We start from the raw sequence: 21,782 nt of genomic DNA, 5'->3' as shown, positions 1-21,782 counted from the left end.
TTAGGCCTAGAGGATTTGTCAGATTTTACAACTGGCACCTTTTGAGAAGTACCAGAGGTTGGTTGAGAAGATTGTGCTGGTTGAAAGTAGGTTCTGATAGTAGGCTGTGGTTAAGTATTGGAAGGCTGTGTTGGTGGAGGTTGTGCTGGTTCTACATTAGGATATATGGTACTATATGTGTGAGGATCAGCATTTACTAAGAATTGTTCAACAGATTAAGGAATTTGGAGGGGTCTTAGTAAATCCTTCTTATTATCAGTAGATAATAAGTCTATGAAAGCCCTTTTGTGAAGTTTAAAGGGTTCAATTGTCTCACTAAAGTTTTGTGGTACATCAGAACAACATAAACTGTATATAAGTTGACAGAATCTAGCAAAATATATTATGTTGCTATCTTCTTTCATCCTATCACCTATAAAACCTAGCACAACACTAGCATAATCAAAATGGGTTTTATGAAGAAGAGCATACCCAATTTGCTGACTCATGATTGGAATACCATCAAAGTTGGAGCATTTGTTGGCAAAGGCCTTGGTAATACAGTCGAAAAAGAAACTTCACTCCCTCCTAATATGGGGCCTCTTCAGTTGTCCCAGCTTGGACAAAGATTTCTCATACCCAAGATTTTCCATCATGTTTTGAAGTATTGACTCTTCAACTTGTGAACTGTAAGAACAGTTTTCTGGTAGATGTAATGCTTGTCGAACAGTGGACAAGGTAACCAGATGCTCATCTTCCCCTATTATAAAAATAATGCTTGGGGACCCATTTTCACCACCATCATCATATACCCCAGACCTCCAAAACTCCATAATTTGTTTTCCTGAAAGAATCTGTGGTTGGGTCAGAGCATACCCAATTTCACTTCGAGATAGAAAGTCTTGAATGAAGTGAAGTTCAGAAGGAGACTCGTCCTTGTTGAGAATAGCCATCTAGTTGTTGGGAACAAACTTTGCTCCATCATAGATAAGATCCTTAGGTGCCAAATCTGTATGAAATTAAGTAAAAAGTTGTGTGTTTGCAAATGATTAGATAAAGATTAAAGTCTGATAAACTTCAGTATATCTTAAAAATAAGGCATAACTAAGAAAAGTGCTTAAAATTTGTCTTTAATTTTGAAGTCTACTATAGAATAAATTTATGCAAGAATCCACCTCAACTGTTTGTGCTCATTTTATGCATCTTTTGAAATTTTTAAGACAAGGGCTTCTTAGTGTAAATGAGTTACACCTGCCATCAGAATTTATGCTGTTATCAGAATATTTCTCCAGTAATCAGAGAATATGAAAAGTCACCAAGAAAAGTTTGCTTTTCTAATGCATATTACTTAATACCAGCAATGCACTTGGGTCTTCCCTTTCAAATATTTACTCTTGATCTCAAAGGAGTACCTAGTTTCAATTTTTCTTTATTTTTTTAGATAAGTGAAGCTTATCAAGCATGTAGTTCATCCTTAAGATTTACTGACATCAGAATTTGAAAGATAAGAAGCAAGAATCTAGTTTGTGACTTAGTAATAAGATACAGAAAGTAAATTTGACTAAGCTCAAAATCAGAATTTGCTTGTGTTAATGATTTCCACATAAATAACTAATTCAAACATGGGATACATAGTTTGTGAAAGACTACTAAGTCAGCATCTAACAAATAATCCTCATTGGAGTGAATAGTCACAGAACATTCAAAACACTTTCAGAGTTTATAGAATCACATCATATAACAATCAGTTTTTAATATGTTACAATTTAAGCACAGATTACTTGGAGATTAAACAATCTGTAAACACTGATCATAAAGTCTGATGCATGAGAACAAAAACTAAACAGATTTTGAGAAAGAACCTGAAACCATTCCAAGATCATTTACCAGTCTTGTAAAGGTAGCTTCACATAGTGGTTTTGTGAAGATATCTGCTAGTTGTTGATCTGTTGGAACAAAATGCAATTCCATTGTACCTTCTATCACATGTTCCCTTATGAAATGGTACCTTATGCTGATGTGTTTTGTCATGGAATGTTGAACTGGATTTCCTGTCATAGCAATAGCACTTTGATTATCACAGTAAATAGGTATTTTAGAAAATTCTAACCCATAGTCCAGTAACTGATTCTTCATCCAAAGAATCTGTGCACAACAGCTTCCTGCAGTAATATATTCTACTTCTGCAGTTGATGTGGACACCCATCAACTGTCAGTTTTATTTCTGAACACCCATTTTGTACCAACAATTGATCTGTTCTTTGGTCTTGGTACTAGGGTCAAGACTTTATTTCTTTCAAATTCATTTAACTCTTCCTGTAATGTTTGCACCCAATCAGCATCTTGAAGAGCATCTTCCACTTTCTTTGGTTTAGTCTGAGATAGAAAGGAATCATAAAGACATTCATTTGATGTTGTTGTTCTAGTTCTGACACCTGCTTCAGGATCTCCAATTATTAAGTCAGGTGTGTGTGATTTAGTCCACTTCCTTGCAGATGGAAGTTGATCTCTAGAACTGGATCCTCCCCTATGATCCATGCTATCTCCATCAGCATTTTCTGATGCTCCCCCTGAAGTTATGCTCTCTGAGATTCCAGAATTTGAGTTAGATCCTTCAGGAATTGAAGAATCAGATTTTCCAGAATTATCAGAATTTGGCTCATCAGCACTTGATGAATCAGAACTTGAAGAACTAGTGACAGGTTCTGATGCTTCTTGAGAGTCTTGAGATGTGGTATGATCATCAGCTTGCTCCCCCTGAACAGGTGCATTTTTCTTTGGAGCAGTTGCCACAGTTTCAATGACATCAGAATTTAACCCGTCAGAACTTACAGGATCAGGATTTAGGTCATCAAAATTTACAGAATCAGAATTTACATCTTCATTTTCAAATCTCAGCTGATCATGATTATTGAAATCTTCAAGTCCAGTAATCTTTTTATCATCAAAAGATACATTGATAGATTCCATGACTACCCTTGTTCTTAAATTATAGACTCTGAAGGATTTTGTGGAAAGTGTATATCCAACAAAAATTCCTTCATTAGCTTTTAGATCAAATTTTGACAGTTATTCAGGATGAGTCTTAAGAACAAAACACTTGCATCCAAATACATGAAAGTATTTCAGATTTGGCTTCTTTTTCTTCACCATCTCATATGGTGTTTTTCCATGCTTGTTTATGAGTGTAGCATTCTGTGTAAAACAAGCAGTCTGCACAGCTTCAGCCCAAAAGTAGGTTGGTAGCTTTGCTTCATCAAGCATAGTTCGTGCAGCTTCAATTAGAGTCCTGTTCTTTCTTTCTACAACTCCATTCTGTTGTGGAGTTCCAGGTGCAGAAAATTCCTGCTTTATTTCATGCTCTTTTCAGAACTCTTCCATGATTGAATTCTTGAACTCAGTGCCATTATCACTTCTTATTATTTTAATAGAGTATTTGACTAACTTATCCAGCTGTCTGACATAATCAGTTAGAGTAGATGCAGTTTCATTCTTTTTGTGCAAGAAATACACCCAAGCGTATCTTGTGAACTCATCCACTATAACCATAACATATTTCTTCTTTGCAATGGACATGACATTGAATGGTCCAAATAGATCAATATGTAGTAAGTGATAAGGCTTAAGAATTGAGGATTCAGTTATGCTCTTGAATGAAGATTTCCTTTATTTTTCCTTTTGACACGAGTCACAAAGACCATCAGAGTAAATACTGATTTTGGCAGTCCTCTCACAAGATCTTTCTTTACTAGCTCATTTATATTATTGAAATTTAAATGAGAGAGTCTCTTGTGCCAATTCCACCTTTCTTCAATTGATTCTAACATCACAGTGTTCTTCAAAGAAATCCACATGATAACCTCTGTCACAGATTTGACTCACACTTAGCAGATTGTGTTTAAGTCCTGAGACAAGAACTACTGTTTCAATTATGATATTCCCAAGATTGATATTGCCATATCCAAGAGTCTTTCCCATGTTTCCATCTCCATAAGAAACTCCTGGGCCAGCTTTCTCCACAAAGTCTGATAGCAGGGCTTTATTTCTAGTCATATGTCCTGAACATCCACTGTCCAGAACTAGGATGTTTTTCTTGTTGCCCTACAATCACAAAGACCACTATTGGTTAGTTTTAAGGACCCAGACTTGCTTGGATCCTTTGGCCTTATTGAGTTTATTAGCATTTGCAGCGGATTTAGTTTTAGAGTTTATGCTAATATGCTTTTTATCATACTTTATATCAGACTTTGCATCAGAATTTACACTAGAAAGAATTACATTAACTTTCTTTAAAGAAGGTTTTATTTGATAATAATCATAGTACAAACTATGATATTCCTTACAAGTATAAATAGAATGCCATAAACTACCACAATGAAAACAAGGATTTTGTGGTTTAAACCTAACAGACTTACTCTTAACTCCTGATCTAGGAGGTAAAGAGTTTATATCTTTATTTTTCCTGCAAAAAGAAGCAAGATGGTTAGAGTTTCCACAATTATAGCATTTCTTTCTAGGAGCATTAGGAACATGCATATAATTATTGCTTTTATTCACACCTTCCTTTCCATTCCTATTTTTCCTAGCTTCCTTGACCTTATTCACATTTTTAATCTCTTTCATCTTATACTTAAGCTGCTTCCTTGTCATCAAACCTATGTTTACTGAAGCTGGTTTGTCCTGTTTTAATTTGTTAGAAGTTGACTTTTTTTGACTTTTGTCTTAGAATCTTTCATCTTTTCAGAATCAGACATAACAGTTTTTGCTACAACCTTAACAGGATTAACTTTAGGCTTTTCAGCTTTCTTGGTAAAGTTTGGTTTAGATGACACAGTCCTTTTCTTCTTTATCATCTAGGTAACCTAGCCCTTCTTTCCAGTTTCCACTACTTAGTATATTCTGAGTTGTTCTGCCAGAGTTAGTCCAAGTTTTGATGATTTCTCTTTCCTTTTCTAATTCAGTTTTTATAGATTCATTCAGTTTTAGCAATTCATTCTTAACATACATAGAATCATCTCTTTCTTTCTGAGTTTGATAAAGAAAAACTAACTCTTTTTCTAAGTAGTCATTTTTGTTTCTAAGAGTAAGACTTTCAGATGTTAATCTTTCATTTGTTAAAGTTTGATCTCTAAAACTAATGAACATGATTTTAAGATATAATCTCAACTCAGTAATATCATCTGTATGAAAAGCAAGAGTTGAATGAGGTAGATTCAATTCAGCAGTTTCAGAACTGCTATCAGCATTTGCCATCAAGGCATAGTTCACCTCTTCTTCAGAATCTGAAGTGTCTGCCCAGTTTTTCTTCTTTGTGATAAGTGCCTGGCCTTTATCACTTTTTCCTTTCTTGAAGTCAGGAGAGATGTGGCCTCATTCACCACAATTGTAGCATTTGACATTTGAGTTGTCTCCTCTGTCAGACTTTTGTTAGGGCGAAAACACGCGCTAATAACACACGCAAGTATACACGTTCGCAAGTAATATAGAATACTTTCTAGTTCGTTCCCACAGAGACTCAGACTAATTATGTTCAATTAAACTCACTCACCAGTGTATGATTACTTCTCAATGTTAAGACAATAACACTTAGATTTGATTAACTAATTATTAACTACAATTAACTACGAGAATTAAACACTTAATTAACACTTGAATTATCAATATTAAAACACTCATGAGATCACAACTTCATTACTACTTCCTTCACTAGCTATTGTTATTACACTTAGCATGCAACAATGATGATATTAATCGAATAACACGAAACTGATAAAAGCCAACTTTCATTGTACTAATACCATTCTACCAAGCATCCACAATTAAGATAGAAGTTGAATAGGCATCAATTATGTTAAGTCCCTATATGTCTACATAAATTGACAACATAACGATTTAAGCACAAGTTATTCTTTATTGATTACACAGGGCGAATAAAACGGTTAGAGTTACCCACTAATCATGCATACTCTTACATGAACCTATGCTAGCATGGCAAGTTCTAAATCTCAAGATCCACCATCGCTTCACAAGAGATTAACACCCTATCTTATATGTTCGCGACACACATAAGACGAATACGCACAACCAATACTAGATATCATACAATCATCACACATTAAGGTATTAAACAACTAACTAAATAATTCCATAGTAAATCCGTTACGACCTCATGATCACGATTAGCCCATGATAGCACTCATCGTCATCATGGGTTCATATGAAAACATGATAATAACACACGAGAATAATAACTAAAACTACTTATATTAAACCAGAGTACGTCACAAGAGTAAATAGGTTCAAAGAAAGAAAACTAGCATCCAATGTTACAACGAAACAAAGAATCACATGTCAGCTTCCTCTAAACGCTTGGAGGAACATTTTATGTTTTATAGTTTGTTGCCTTAGGAAAGGTTTTCCCCTTTCTGTAGCTGTTTTTAGGAAGGTTTTCCAATGTTACAATAGCGCTTCTGGTAATTGTGGTTGGGTCTATGTCAAACAAAGACCTAAATGTAAGCATATCTTTAACGACGTCTCCATTCCTCATAATAACCAAAATTGGAGGAATAGTTTCATCGGGTTACGTTGGGAGAATGGCGACTGGGGCACACTCTTCAGATCTTCCTTTGGGAAGGTTAGTGATGGTAGCCTCATATCTATTCACTGAAGTCCCGAGGAAACTAATATTTATAATGAGCTTACTCGGGATGACGGCACTACTACCAGCTGGACTCTCTTAGAGGAATTCTCCCTCATTCATGTGGGACTATCCTCTGTGTCTCAACAGGGTATTTTTCTTCCCTTCTCAATTTTATTTCATTTCATGCATTATTGACACCACTTATTTTGTTTTTTATCTTGTCTTGCAGCTGCCAAGGAGATCAACGAGGATAATGTGCCCCTCGTTAAGGAAACTGCTAGAATGAAGAAAGCTCGCCTTGCGGGCCTGGACACTCGAGGAAAGGCCACGGAGTCTATCTTCTTGAGGAAACACAAGGAGCCCATAGGGGAGGCTTCAACTGAGGGAGCTGAGGGCCACATTGCTCCTATCACTGCTGCTGCTCCTGATGCTGCTGCTACAGGCGCCTTCCAGCCTCTCTGGGGATTCCGCCGAGGGGATACCGTGGTTGGATCCACGAAGCATGCTTGGGATTGGTCCTACCATGGCGTGACTCCCAAAGATTTTACTGATGTGGTTGCCACCCCTGATCTTGAGAGGATAAAGCTCATGGAAGCTCAGTCTCTGGCTTCGGTATGACCTCTTCCTCTTCTTTTTTTTTGAACTTATTTGTATCATTCTCCTGCTTTACACTTTGTTAATTGTTTCATTTCAGTCTAACGCCTATTTTCAAGGCGCTGTGAGGCAAGCCGAGTCATGGAAGCGGGCTTCTAACAAGGCTGATAATGCCCTCAGGAGGTAGCAGAAGAAGTATGTTGCTCTAGAGAAGAAGTTCAAGCGCAAGGAGGAAGAACTCGGAGAATCTAACGCCGAGCTGGTGGTGCTTCGGGCCGAGAAGGATAAGGCTATAGATAACTATCTGGACTCGGAGGAGTTTTCCCAGTCCATGAGGATAAGGGATGACTCAGTCTTCCCCGGGTTTTTTAGGACTGGTTGGGACACGGCCCTTGGGACCGTGAACGAGGCTTGTCCTGATATTAACCCGGCGGACTATGTCTGCCCTGATGACGAGGCTTTGCTGCAGAGGTTTCGCACTCGAGTAGTTGTCTCGGATCATGTCCCTCAGGACCCGCTTCTTCCTCCTCCCGAGTCTTCTTCCAGGCTTGCTGAGGATGACAACTCTTCCTCCTCCTCCGAGATGACAGAGACTTCTAGCGAGAGCGGAGGGGATGAAGATATGGATGCCGAGGGCACCTCAGCTCCTTAGAGCTTTTCCAGCCCTGCGTGGCTTGTTTACTTCATTTTATTTTCGAGACTTTATTTATCAAACTCTTGTAATATTTATTTGATCTATTTTATTTATCGGGTTTTATGCTTGCATTTCACGCATTTAGTTTTACTTGCATTGCCATAGAGATTCAAACATATTCCGAAAACTTTATGAACTTCATAAATTGTTTGGGATTCATCCCTTACACTAGTCTTAATAAACCTCAAAATAAAACTAGAACATATAAATCGTAAGCAAGCAAAGCTTCAAGGTGCTTTTCAACCTTCTTGTCATCTTGACAAGTGAGAATCGTATCCAATCACCTTACACATAGTAAACCTTCAGGTTTTGTGCATTCCAAGTTCTCGGGACTTCAAAACCATCCATAGTCTCCATCTTGTAGGTTCCTCTACCTTGAACACTCTTGATCTTGTATGGCCCTTCCCAATTTGGGGCAAGCTTCCCTTTATGTCCTACACCAGAAGCTTCTACCTTCCTCAAGACTAAGTCACCCTATTTGAAGAACCTTTCTTTAACCCTTAGGTTGTAGTAAAATGAAGCCTTTTTTTATATTCCACTATCTTCGCATGTGCCTCATCTCGCACTTCGTCAATTAGATCCAGGACTAATCTTTGCCCTTCCTCATTTTTCTCAGCATTGAAAGCTTGAATCCTGGGAGAGGAATGTGATATCTCCACGGGAACAACTGCTTCTGCCCCATATGCTAACATAAAGGGAGTTGCTCCAGTTGTGACTCTACAGGTGGTCCTATAGGCCCATAATATTGGGAGTATCTCATCCACCCAATTATTCCTCGATTTCTCGATCCTCTTTTTTAGTCCATCCAGGATTATTCGATTTGCAACTTCTGCTTGCCCATTGGCTTGCGGGTGAGCCACAGAGGTGAACCGTAACTCAATTTCATTTTCTTCACAGTACTTCTTGAATTCCTCGTTGTTGAATTGTGTTCCATTGTCAGTAACTAGTATGCGGGGAATTCCATACCGGCACATGATATTTTCCCACAGGAATTGTGCAACTTGCTTAGTTGTGATTTTGGCCAAGGGCTTGGCTTCAATCCACTTGGTAAAATAGTCAATGGCTATAATCAAAAACTTCCTTTGTGCCGTGGCCATGGGGAAAGGCCCCAGAATATCCATTCCCCACATGGCAAATGGGATGGGCGAGTTGATAGAGGTCAGCATCTCGGGGGGTTGTCTAACAACCGGTGCATGCTTCTGATAGCGGTCACACTTCTTCACATATTCTTTGGCATCAGCCATCATTTATGGCCAATAGAAGCCTAAACGGGTTATCTTATGAGCTAAGGCCCTGCCCCCCAAGTGTTGCCCACAAATTCCTTCATGTACTTCCCCAAGAGCCAAGCGTGCCTCATCGGGCCTGAGACACCTTAAGTAAGGAACCATGAAAGATCTTTTATACAGAATCCCATCTATCAAAGAGTACCTTAGTGCTCGAACAGCTAACTTTCGTGCTTCAGTAGCATCGTTGGGCAACCAACCGGTTTGAATGTGGGCCTTAATGGGATCTATCCATGACGTCCCCAGGACTATAGGAGCTACAAGCTTAACATCTATGTTCCGTGTCTTCAAAATGCAGAAGTATACACTTCCTAAACTTTCTTCTATCTTAGATGAAACAAACTTTGATAACGCATCTGCCTTAGCATTTTCCTCCTTTGGAATGTGCTCAACATGGCATTCATCGAATTGGGTCATCACAGCCCTTACTAGGCGGACATACTTAGCCATCGTATCATCCCTTGCCTCAAACTCTCCCTTTACCTGGGATACGACCAGCTTCGAGTCTCCACAGACTTTTAAGTTCTTGACTTTAAGTGTCCCTGCTAAATTGAGACCAGCTATCAGGGCTTCATATTCTGCCTCATTGTTTGTGATCGGGAAGTCTAACTTCATGGCATACTCAATCAAGAACCCATCAGGGCTTTGTAAAACCAATCCTGCTCCACTTAAATTTGTTTTTGATGGTCCATCAAAATAGAGAACCCAATATTCTTTCTCCTTATCATCCTTTTCTTTGTCCCCCTTATCAACTTCCTTATCTTGAGGTATGGTATCTTCCTGCCCCCCAACTTCTTGGTTGGGTATGGTACATTCCACCATGAAGTCAGCTAATGCCTAGGCTTTTATTATCATCCGTGGCTTGTACTTGATGTCGAACTCTCCCAGCTCTATTGTCCACTTGATCAACCTCCCACTAGCCTTGGGACTATGAATGATATTTCTCAAGGGCTGATTTGTTAGCACCTCAATTTGATGAGCCTAAAATTAAGGGAATAACTTTCTTGAATCCATCACCAAGTCTAGAGCAAATTTCTCAATAGTTGAATAATTCAACTCAGCACCATGCAGAATTTTGCTGACATAGTATATGGGTTTCTGGATTTTCAGTTCCTCTTTAACCAATACAGCGCTCAAGGCACTATCTGAAATGGCTAAGTACAAGTATAAAACTTCATTCAAAGCTGGCTTGGCCAACAACGGGGCCTGGGCCATATATTTCTTTAATTCCTCGAATTTCTTCTGGTTTTTCTCATTCCATACAAAGTCCTTAATGTTCTTTAGTGACTTGAAGGACGACAAACACTTGTCTCCTGACTTGGAGATGAATCGTCCCAGCGCAGCAACCCTTCCTGTGAGCTTCTGAACATCCTTAACAGTTTTTGGTGGTTCCATATCCAGGATTGCCTTTATTTTATCGGGGTTAGCCTCGATCCCTCTCTTGGAGACCATCAATCCCAAAAATTTTCCAGATCCTACTCCGAAAGCACACTTTGTAGGATTTAACATCATCTTGTGGTACCTCAGGACCTCAAAAGCTTCCCTCAAATGGGTTATATGATCAGTTTTTACTAGACTCTTGACTAACATGTCAGCAACATAGACTTCCATGGTCTTTCCAATAAGATCCTTAGAAATTTTATTTACCAACCTTTAATAGGTGGCTCCTGCATTCTTAAGACCAAATGCCATAACAAGATAACAATAAACACCAAAGTTAGTGATGAATGATACCTTTGGAATGTCATCCTTATGCATCTTAATCTGATTGTATCCACTAAATCCATCCATAAAGCTTAGCATCTCATGCCCAGCAGTGGCATCTATCAAAGTATCAATCCTTGGCAATGGAAAACAGTCCTTAGGGCAAGCATCATTCAGATCAGTGAAGTCTATACACATCCTCCATTTTCCATTGGCCTTCTTCACCATTATAGGGTTTGCTAACCATTCAGGAAACTGTATCTCCTCAATGAAATCGGCCTCTAAGAGCTTTTCAACCTCCTGTTTTATAGCTTCTTGCCTTTCTGGAGCAAAGTTTCTTTTCTTTTGCTTCACTGTCTTCCGGTTTGGGTCCACGTTTAACTTGTGAGTAATCAGTTCTGGGTCTATGCCTAGCATATCAGCTGCTGACCATGTAAACACATCACTATTTTCTTGCAAAAATCTCACCAACTTCCCTCTATGGGGCTCCTTGAGTGTGGCTCAAATGAAAGTCTTCCTCTCAGGATTCTCGGGGGCTAAAGAAATCGAAACCAAGTCTTCCGCTGGCTTTCCTCTTTTCTCATCATTCTTTCGGATATCCATATCTTCAATAGGAAGAACCTGCCCCCCAACTCCATCTGCCCTTAAAGAGGCTACATAACAGCGTCTAGCCATTTTTTGATCTCCTCTCTCTTCTCCAATCCCATTCTGGGTGGGAAACTTCATAACTGAATGGTAGGAAGAAGGGACTGCCTTTAAGGCATGTATCCCTGTTCTCCCCATGATAGCATTATAAGTTGAACTAGCCTTTACCACCACAAAGTCGAACATCTGCGTTGCTTGCCTTGGTTCTTGACATATGGTGGTTGGCAACTTGATTATCCCTTCCACGGGACATTCTACTCCCGCAAATCCATATATATATTGGCATGTCGGTTGGGGTCAATTGGGAGTCGTTATATCCTATCCTTAGAAAGGCTTCATGGAGCAAGATATCCACTGAAGCACCATTATCCACAAAGATCCTCTTGACCGGGCTATTTCCTATTATGGGTATTATGACCAGCGGGTCGTCATGAGGAAATTTCACACCCTCTAGGTCAGAATTATCAAAAGCTAATGTTACTTCTGTCCTGGCCCTCTTCGGGGTTTCTCTAACAATATGCATAACCTCTCTAGTATATGCTTTTCTGGAGTTCCTGGATAATCCAACAGCAGTTGGTCCTCCAAAGATTGTGTTTATCACAGGCCCTCGAGGTCGCGGCCCTCTAAAAATTGCATTTATTACCGGTCCTCTAGGCTGGGGATTCCACCCCTGATCGTCTTGGTTCCTCCTATGATCTTCAAAGTTCTTCCTTCCATTATTATTCCTATCCCCTCCTTCTTCAGTGTATTTGTTCAATCTTCCTTTTTGAATGAGGAACTCAATTTCATCTTTCAGCTGTCTACACTCATCGGTGTCATGACCAACATCTTTGTGAAATCTGCAATACTTGCTTTTATCTAGCTTGGCAGGATCAGCCTTCAAGGGCTTAAGCTAACGAATATCTCGATCTTTCTCGATTTCCATCAAGATCTGGCTTCTAGGAGCATTCAACTTAGCGTATTCAGTGAACTTTTGCCCAGGTCCTCCCTTCTTGGGGGTTGAATCATTTTGCTCAATTCTAGGATACTTGTCCCTAGCGATATATTCCAGGTCAGTTTTCCGCTTCTTACCCCCAGTGGGCTCATTATTCACTACGGTCTTCCTCATGTTTTCTTCCACTTTGATGTACTTCCCTGCCCTATCCTGGAGCTGCAACATGCTTTCAGGGGGGCGTTTGGCTAAGGACATCTTGAAAAACTCATCCCTAGTTCGTTGTTGCAGTGCTATCATGGCTACCTTATCATCAAGGTCTGGGACTTTTAAAGCCTCCTTTGTGAAATGATTCAGGTAGTCTCTCAAGGATTCCTTTGTTCCCTGCACAATGCTCATAAGAGATGCTGAACTTTTCTCATGTACTCTCCCGCTGATGAATTGCTTAATAAAAGCTTGACTTAATTCTCTGAACGACCCAATAAAGTTTGGGGGCAAACGACTATACCACCTTTGAGCCATACCCGACAGGGTTTGAGGAAAGGCCCGATACTTAATAGCATCATTCACAGACTGCAACAGCAGTGCATTAGAGAATGTCCTAACATGATTAGTGGGATCTCTCGTGCCGTCATAAACTTTGATAGTTGACATCTTGAACTTTCTTGAGATATGGGCATTCATTATTTCTTCAGTGAAGGGCGGAGTAGGATCATCACGATCTCCAAGGGGAAGAAGATTGCTTGGATCAGCCCTTGGGACAACAGCCCTTTTCTGTACTGGACCATCCAGGTCTATGACAGGAGGAGGATTTCTCCCCCTAGGAGGTACTGGGGGTCTGGTGGTCTGGTGCGCCTCTAAGTCATGCCTCAGCCTTTGAATCTCAGCCTCGTGAGCCCTGATCCTTTCCTACACTTCTTGTGGATTCGTCCCTTGGGTACTTTGAGGACGTTGGCTACCATCAGTCACCGGCTCTTTTCCAGCACGTCTCCTTCTTGGGGCTACTTCATCATCCGGAGATTCGGAGTCTCTCTCAGTGTAAGGACCAGAAAATTCCTGATCCTCGGGGATATGAGCTAAACCTCGTATGTAAGGGGGCGATCGCCCTCGTGCTTCACTCCATCCAGCATGTCCACTTCCTCCAACCTCGGGGTAAAGGGGTATCCCATAAGGAGGGTTAGTGGTCACAACAGTTGAATATTCGTAACCAATGGGTCGAGAATTCACAAGTGCATGTAGTTGTTAAACCTAGGGATTCGTACCTTGAATAGCCGAGGGAATCGTCCCTTGTGGCTGAGGTTGAGTTGCCCCTATCTGGGCTTCCCCTTGGGTAGCTACATAAGTTGAGTGAGAAGGTATTTCCACGGTTGAAGAAACCACTTGGGTTGTCCCCGATGGTGTTCCTTCTTCAAGAGGTCTAATTGTTCTCCGTGTTCTCTCCATGGTTGTCATGGGTTCGATTCCCACAGACGGCGCCAAATGTTATGGATTAAAAACTAAGATATATAATTGTTGTATTTATTACTAAGGAACGTGAGCTTCGAGACTCGATTTGACTGCTTATGTGTTTCGTGACTTAATCTGCCTTAATAAGATGCCTACGTACCTTGCTGATTGCCAAGGATCAAGTCAAAAAACGTAGTTCTGATTTGTGGGGTGAGGGTGAGACCTCTTATATAGATGCTGGGAGTCCTTGAATTGGACTTGGTACAGGAGACTTGGTAGTCATGTCTCTGAATTAGAATGGACTTTAGAGTCCTAGGAAGTAGCAAGCTGATTCCTTATCCCATGAGGTTCCTTGGAGGCCAATCTACAAGGATTTACATCCCCACTAGGACTTATCTTAATAGCTATTTTTCTCCCTTATTAATTAATTACAAAATTAATTAATATTCAGGGTTTTGGGCCTTCTTTGTTCCATCAGGCCTGATCTGGTCCATCAGGCCTGATCAATGTGTTAACCTTTTTGGTCTGAATATCATACATCTTCTTATTGGGCCTTGCAGCCCAAATCATGTGTAATTAATACAACATTAGCTACGTAATCATGATTTATTTATTCCCTATCAAATAGTATTAACACTTGGATTAAACTTAATGGTCTTTATTTGAACCTTGTTCAATTTAGCCTGACTATTAGTTTTTATTGGTTTTGTTTTCTTAGTTTCTTCTCCACTTTTCCTATCAGAATTAGATCTAGTTGAATATCCTAATCCTGATCCCGAACAGCCATTCTTTAAAATTTCCTGAGTTAGTCCAAAGTTTAATGACTTCTCTTTCTTTAGCTAGCTCCTTATCTAGATAATTATGCTTTTCTAACAATTTTTCTTTAACAAAAACAACATTATCTTTTTTTTTTGAATTTCAAGCATGAAAAGCAACTTAATTTCTAGGTGATCATTCCTTTTCTTTAACACGGAGTTTTCACTCTTGATTCTATTATTCTCTAAGGTTTGATCACTAAAACTAATATGCAGAGTCTTAAGAAAAAATCTTAATTCATAGATATCATTAATATCAAACGCGAGTAGTCTGAGGTACCTTTAATTGAGCATTGTCGGCCTCAGCATTAACATTTGCCATGAGAGCATAATTGATCCCATCATTTGAATATGATGAATCATCCCGGTTTCTCTTCTTTGAGATCAAAGCTTGTTTCTTCCCAGCTCTGGGTTTTCCGTAGTCAGCTGCAAAGTGTCCAAGTCCATCACAGTTGTAATATCTCTGTTTTGACTCATCAAGTTTTCCAGATCTAGATTGCTTCCAATCAGTATTTCTTCTGTTGTTCCTCTTATCAGAGTTTGAGGAACCGAAACCTTTCCTGGAAAATCTTCTCCCTTTCTTGAAGTTTCTGTAGACCATCTTCTTGAAACATTTAACTAGTAGGGCAGCCATTTGATCCATATCTTCATTGTTGTTGTGATCACTATCAGTATCTGATTCAGTATCAGTATTCAGTCATCATCAGAATTTGATGATTCAGTATCTGACTTTGCAATCATGGTTTTCCCTTTGGAGTAGCTTTTCCTCCTAGATTTCTCCTTTGGTTTCTCTTCAACCTTGAGTGCAACTGGTCTAGCTTTTGATCCTTTCTTCTTGCTTCTTTGCTCCATCTCTAGTTCATGAGTTTTCAGAACTCCATAAATCTCATCTAGAGGTGTGATATCAAGTTTATAGTTATCCCTTATTGATGTGACTTTAAAATCCCACTTTTCAGGGAGAACAAGTAGGAACTTCAAGTTTGAGTCCTCAAAATCATATTCTTTGTTGACAAGGGATAAGTCATTCAGCAACTTCTGAAATCTTTCATAGATCTCAGTTAAGGACTCATTGTCCCTTGAGTCAAAGTGCTCATATTCTTGAGTAAGTACTTTCCTCCAGTTCTTCTTGATAGCAGTTGTACCTTAACACTTTACTTCTAAAGCATCCCATATCTCTTTTGTTATCTTACATCCAATAACTCTATTGGACATAATACTATCATGACTGTTGTGCATGATATTCCTTACCTTAGTATCCTTTATGATAGATGAGATATCTTCAGGAGATTAGTCCTTCCTATTTTTGTCTATCATCTTCTCTGGTTCTCCTTCAAGCAAAACAGCTACCTTCATTGGTCTATGAGGACCATCATAGATCCTGCTTAGGTATTCAGGATCTGTGGCTTCCAAGCACATGGCCATCCTGACTTTATAGATTGGATATTCATGTATCTTCATGATAGGCACCTTGATTGCTTTATACCTACTCATGTTGCTGCTTATCTGTGATATGGCTGGAGGTGGTGGTTTCGGCTTCTATGTCTCTTCTTTTTTGTCTCCCATTGTAGATTGATTTCCAGATCTTAAACTATTTTTACGTTAACAACAAGCTCTAAAACCAATTGTTAGGCCTTTAATCAACTGTAGAGGGGGCGGTGAATACAGATAATACAATCTATTCGACAAAGCTTCAACATAATCAACAGTTTTTATATTATTTGATAAAAACTTATTACCAACGTACTCTCTCGAAAGGATGAACAATTATCCTTGAGAGCTGCTAGGTTATGCGAAAGATATAATAATGTCACAATTATATAGCATGAACCTAATATGTGCTTTATATAGAGCACAGCTACACAATGTATAAGGAATCCTATTCTATCAACAACAAGGAAACCTATACAATTGCTTCTGAGATAAAGTCCTTCACCGACTTGAGTTCCTGTTTCCTTTTCCTCATCGAAGATCAACTGATCTGACAAACACTGATTTCATTATCCATTGACATCATCATCCGTTGATATCATCATCCATCGATATCAACATCCCCTGACATCATCATCATCTATTGATATATAAGTTCTGAAATGAACTTCTGATAGTTTCCGTTTGATATCATCAATTACTCCTAACAAATAGATTGAGAAAGCTTACCTATTCATGAGCTGAACATCCCAATTCCAACCGCTTCAAAAAGAAGAAAAAAGAATTTAGCAAGCAAGCAAATCAAGTTTGTCCCATTTCAAGCCAAAGTCCTATCTAAACCCAAGACAACAATCAAAAAAGGAGATCAACTCTTTATCCGTGACATAAAGGAATTTTCAGACATTAATCTTTACTTGGATGAGCTAGATGACTTTAGAGGAATTGATACCCACAACAGACTTCTAGAAAGATTGGTGTTTAGGTACAAGGGTGGAAGAGAAATGACTTGGCCTCTTAATAGGATTCGCAATGAAGGCTACACTGTCTTAGTTAAAGCATTCTCTGCAATCAAGGAAGATTTTGGATTCCCCAAGGTGGCCAAAATGGAGTCCAAAATGGAGATACTTTACCAGATTCAACAAATAAGACAAAGCTGGAGAGACCCAAGTGCACTACCAAGAATATTAACTCTTCCTTACACTGGAAGTAGTGTGCACTTGAGTCCATACTGGTTGATGGAGTTTAAAGACGAAAGAAATACAAGAAGATTCTTCAGACTAGAAGACCAGCTAAAAATATCAAGCAATGAGGCTCTCAAGCAAATATAGGAGATGTTTGATTTATCTAATGCAGATGAATCTGAGTTCACCAGATAACTCCAACACCAGATAGAAGAAAACAATGAAAAGCTAGAAAAGAAGACTAAACACTTAAGGAAAAAGAATTAATTTGCTCAGTCTAAAGGAGCATCTTGAACAAGGCTTGTGAGATTTTTATAAACTTTCTTCTATCAAGTTTTCAATAAAATTGTAGCACTTATCATTTTTATCTACTATTGAATGATGAAGGCTTATTTCTTCTCATTCATTGGTTTTTTGCAGTCATCTGCATCATTCCTTTGATTTGTCATATTTTCTAGACTTTGATTCCTTCCAATCAGTATTTCTTCTATCATTCCTCTTATCAGATTTTAAGGAACCGGAACCCTTTCTGGAAAACCTTTTCCCTTTCTTGAAGTTCTTGTAGACCATCTTCTTGAAGCTTTTGACCAATAAAGCAGCCATTTGTTCCATGTCTTCATTTTGTCATGATCACTATCAGTATCTGATTCACTATCAGTATTTGAGTCATCATCAGAGTTTGATGACTTAGTATTAGACTTTACAATCATAGCTTTTCCTTTCGAGTGACCTTTACTCCTAGATTTCTTTGGATTCTCTTCAACTCTAAGTTCACTTGGTATAGTCTTGGATCCTTTTCTCTTGCTTCTTTGCTCCATCTCTAGTTCATGAGTTTTCAATATGCCATAGATCTCATCTAGAGTTATTTCATCTAGCTCATAATTATCCCTCACTAATTTGACCTTAAAGTCCCCCTTTTCAAGGAGTGCAAGTAGAAACTTTAAGTTTGAGTCCTCTAAATCATATTCCTTGTTGACAAGAGATAAGTCATTCAACAACTTTTGAAATCTGTCATAGAACTCAGTTAAGGACTCATTATCTCTTGAGTTAAAGTGCTCATATTCCTGAGTAAGTACTTTCCTCCTATTTTTCTTGATGGAAGTAGTACCTTGACACTTTACTTCTAAAGCACCCCAAATTTCCTTTGTTGTTTTATATCCAATAACCCTATTGGACATAACACTATCAAGACTGTTGAGAAGAATATGTCTTACTTTTGTATCTTTCATAATTGATGAAATATCTTCAGTAGTATAGTCCTTCTTATCTTTATCAACCATCTTCTCATCTTGACCAGCAACTACTAATGCCAACTTCATTGGCCTATGAGGACCATCATAAACCTGCTTAGATATTCAGGATCTGTAGCTTCCAAGCACATGGCCATCTTAACCTTCTAGATTGGATATTCATGAATCTTTAGGATTGGAACCTTGATAGCCTCATACCTACTCATATTATTGCTAATTTGTGTTGTGGATGGGGGGTGGTGGTGGTGGATTATGTTGTTTCTCTTTGTCTGCCATTAAAGATTAATTTTCAGATCTTAAACTGTTTGTATATTAATACCAAGCTCTGATACCAATTTTTAGGTCCGTAATCAACTATAGAGGGGGGTGAATACAGTTTATGCAAACAATTCAACAACAGTTAACAGAATCAACAAGTTTTATATTAACAGATAAAAACTGATTACAAAAGTACTCTCTCAAAGGATGAACAATTATCCTTGAGAGCTACTAGGTTATCTGAAAGATATAACAATTCATTAACTTATAAAGAGTAAACCTAATTTGTGCTTATATAGTGCACATTTACACAATCAATAAAGAATCATACTATATTACAATAAGTAAACCTAATACATATCCATGTATGATTGCTTCTTAAATAAAGTCCTTCACCGCCTTGAATTTTGCAATCCTTTTCCTTCTCGAATATCTACTAAAGTGAATAAATCCTGATGACATCAAATGCTGATCATCAAGTACTGATAGATAAGTACTGATGACGTCACCTTCAGTAAATACTGATATTAAGTACTGATAATAAACTCTGATAGTTTCCATTCTGATATGATCAATTATATTTAACACCTTACTTTTCTTTTCTTCCTTCTCCTTTTTCTTGTCATCCACCTTGCTGCAAGTTGCTTTGCTAGACTAACTTGGATTTGAGCCTAAAGATTTTTGCTCACCCTTCTTCTACTCATAATCATCCAAGTCATCTTTAGCATTGATTTGAGTTCTAGGAAACATGGTTTTAGCATTCTTCAAGTATCTACCCAAAATCCTGATCATCTCTTCATCTTCAATGCTCTTGCTATTCTTGGCCTTCAAGTCAGTTTCCAAGGTCATGATCAATCTCAGGTTTCCCATGACACAGTGCTTAGGGATCATGAAGTGTTAGCACCTTTTTATTGATGAACATATATAGAGCACTCGATTGCTAGGCGAAAGGTAAGTGTAAAAAACTCGAATTTTTGACATTAGTAAGAGACCTTTATGAATAGTAATCTTGCGGGTTAATATAAACTTTTGCGACCACATCATATATGAGTATTTAATTTAAGTTTCCGAGTTCTTAGTGTGGTTATACGTACGAAATAAGTGTATATAAAAGTCGTTAGTTTTCGAAGAAAACCAATAATTCAAATTACATTATTTTACGAGCCATCGAGGAATAGAGAATTACTCTATGACCAAGAAAATTATGAGAGTTAGAATTTCATAACTTATAACCAAGTACGAGTACTGGAAATGGTAATGATTTACGATAAGTGGAATTATTCGATGTAGCGTTTACGGGAATTGATTTAAACGTACGTGAACGAATGCGAGATAAGGTAGGATGGCAAGGGACCAAGTAATAACCTATAAAAATTAAGTACTTATAAATTTATCCAACAAGTAATAACTTAGGAAGCTAGTTACAAAAATAAATAAATAATAAATTTCAATAAACATGAATTCAGGGAGCTTATCATGCAAGCCTTGACAAATGAGACACCTAGCTAATCCTAGCCTTTGAAAATAAGATGCATCTTGTCCTACACACTTTCTATATTCACAAGAAACCTATTTTATACCACACTTCCAAGAAGCAAGACAAGCAATTCTCTCTCTCTCTTCAAAAACACAATGCTGATTTTCAAGAACACCAAGGAAAGAAAAACTCAAATCTCATGTTCTACTCATTCAAACATCACCAATTGTTTAACCAATGCTTCCGCATATCATGTGCAAGGTACGTTCATAATTTCATGACCATTGGATTAGTATAGCATAGTCAAATCCTTGCTCAAAGTTGGTGATGGATAGTAACTCCGAAAATTTCTTTTTGTTTTCTTGATTTTCCATGAAAGTTTAAGACTCCTAAAGCTAAACGAAGGAATCACCAAGCATAATCTATCAATAGGAGAACCTCCCAAGCTACCAAAAAAATATATAAATCCTTACCCAGACTTTTTTTAAGATTTAAGTTTCAAGAAAAGTACGGATCTTGGTTATAAACCTAGTTTTGATGGTAGTTATGTTGATTTCTTGATTGTTAGTTGGTTAGATGTTAAGGTTGATGTTGTGGCCTCAAGAACTTGATTTTCTTGATAGGGTTAAGTTTTAATATGATGGTATGATGATTTTTGGTTATGAATTAGTAGTTTAGAGCAAAAACGAAACTCGAACTCGAATCGCGAGTGTAACGTCGATAAATCGAGAGAATCCTAACCTTATGTTTCTGCGAAAAATAAAAAATGTATACCTGTGATTTCTTGAAAAGTGAGACTTTAAAATGTTATAAATTGTTTTAAGGATTGTTTAGGCGCTTGAATTGCTTGATTTCGATTTACGGTTCAAAAGTTAGGCCCATTTTAGTGTAAACTATTTATGCGATAAAAACTGCTACGAATTACGAACTTTGGAAATATAAATGATCAATTTAAAATTATTCAAAAATTATAAAATTTTTATATATAGTAAATAATATAATATATCAACTATCGTAAAAATTTCAAGTAAAATTTTTGATTTTTCAATTTTATAAAAATGTTGGAACCGAGGTCGCGCAGAGTAAGAATACTAAACTCAACTCACTGCTAGAAAACTGGTGCTTCAGGATTTTCACCCCTTTTACCAAAATACCATTTTTAATTAATCTTTTCTAAATTTTTTCTACATCACGCACGCGAAAACAGTGCGTCAAATAAGTTAACGATTTGAGAGAAATCAATGTTTTAGTGAAAACGGTATGAATAGTAAAATTTCATAGTTGACCGAAATTTTAAAATGCTTCTCACCTATTTAAATTTATTTTATCAAATTGAAAAATTTTATGATAAATATTACAAGAACTCAAGAAGCTCCTCAAGATAGTTTTATATTAAAATATTAATTTATTGATTTATTAAAATTGTTAGAGTGCGAGTCACGTAATAGTAACATTCG

The sequence above is a fragment of the Apium graveolens genome, chromosome 4 (genome assembly GCF_009905375.1).
Source record: "Apium graveolens cultivar Ventura chromosome 4, ASM990537v1, whole genome shotgun sequence".
NCBI classification, from domain to species: Eukaryota; Viridiplantae; Streptophyta; class Magnoliopsida; order Apiales; family Apiaceae; genus Apium; species Apium graveolens.
The sequence above is the reverse complement of the archived record's forward strand: the minus strand, read 5'-3'. Positions refer to the sequence as shown.